The following is a 1,816-nucleotide window of genomic DNA, read 5'->3' as shown; positions in this document are numbered from 1 at the left end:
AATCTCCTGCCTGTCCCCTTGTTACTGGTGATAGATAAGACACCAATGATAAAGAAAGATTTTAAAAAAATAAGAAAGAAAGAAAGATCAATACTAGGGGGCATTTGGGTCAGTTTTCCAGTGTTTGATAAGCAGTGTGTACAAATACACAGATAAGATCCATCAAGATATCCCACATATCAGCATACTGGTTCGTTCTCCAACACCACGGGAAACAGATCAGTAGCATGGCCCCCTGCTCCCCAAGTGGTAACTGTGTGACCAGATATTGTTAGCATATCCTGACAACCCGAAGCACACGTGGACGACTCAAACAAAAATCAACACCACTCCAGGAGAGTCATCCATGTGAAATGAAGAGATAACAAAATTAATGACAGAAAATATTTACAGGCGAGAACACAGCATCAAGGTGACCAGTAGGACAGGACTTTTGAATGAGTAGGAAGATTGGAGATAATTTAATGCTAAATGTTTTCTACAGTATGACATGGGAGTTAAACAATAGATATACATTATTGGTTATATATAAACTAATACATATATTAGTTATGTAACTCAAAATTAGCAACGTAAAAAAAGTGAATACAGATATTGCTCCCCAAATAAAAACTAAATAAACAAGTAAAAAATACTAGACATATAATTACAAAAGGGTTAGGAGTCATGGTTCCAATATTCACTATAATGTAGTGTTTGAAAGAATTTTCATTAAAAAGAGCAGAAAGGAAGAAAGATGAAAGAAGTAATACAATTATCTGGTTTCTGATAATGTGGAAAGTTAGGTTAATCACATGAGCATTCTAGATAAAGCAATTACAAAATATAACAAAATTAAAATAATAGAATATCTTAAAGCCATCAATAAGTTGTATCTCCACAAATGCATTAAAATGAAAGCGTTAAGAAGAGCCATAAAAGAATTTCTCCTAAGGACATTTGCCAAATCAATGAACACAGGCTCTCTTTTAAACCTCAGTGGGTTGGGGGCGCCTGGGTGTGTCAGTCAGTTAAGTGTCTGACTTCAGCTCAGAAAATGATCTCGTGGCTCGTGGGTTCGAACCCCATGTAGGGTTCTGCGCTGACAGCTCAGAGCCTGGAGCCTGTTTCAGATTCTGTGTCTCCCTCCCCTGCTTGTGCTGTCTCTCTGTCTCAAAAAATAAACTATAAAAAAAATAAAAAATACATAAACCTCAGTGGGTTGAAAATCTTAGAGCAATCCAAAATGAGCAGTTTGATAGGAGACAGTTCCTCGAAAAATTTAGCTCCAAAGATGATACTTTTCAAGTCAGAGTAAACCAGAATTAAGTATTCTCTAATTCTAAGATAGATATGAAGGGCTTTGTTCTTTCTGTAAGTTCTGTGAAATAATTTGTTTCTTTTCTCCACCTTCTAGAGGCTGCCTACATTTTTTACTCCATCTTCAAAGCCAGCGTCTTCTCTCTTTTCTGACCTCTGCTTCCATCCTCACAACTTCTTTTTGTGACTCTGACCCTCTGCCCTCACTCTAATAAGGACCCCTGTGATTACATTGGGTCTACCCAGATAATGAGAGTAACTTCTCATAAATTAATTATGAGGTTAATTTTTTTATTTGAGAGAGAGACTGAGTGTGACAGAGAGAGAGTGCCGGGGGGGAGAGGGGCAGAGGGAGAGAGAGAGAAAATCCCAGCATGGAGCCCAATGCAGGACTCAATCCCATGATTTCAAACATGATCATGTTTGAAACACAAGTTAGAGAATTTTGAGAAACAAACCACACAGCGATTGAAATTTAAAAATGTAAAGTATCATACACAATTAAAGAGAGAATTAG

Source organism: Hyaena hyaena, unplaced genomic scaffold (genome assembly GCF_003009895.1).
Source record: "Hyaena hyaena isolate Hyena2069 unplaced genomic scaffold, ASM300989v1 scaffold_1772, whole genome shotgun sequence".
NCBI classification, from domain to species: Eukaryota; Metazoa; Chordata; class Mammalia; order Carnivora; family Hyaenidae; genus Hyaena; species Hyaena hyaena.
This window is presented reverse-complemented; position numbering follows the sequence as displayed.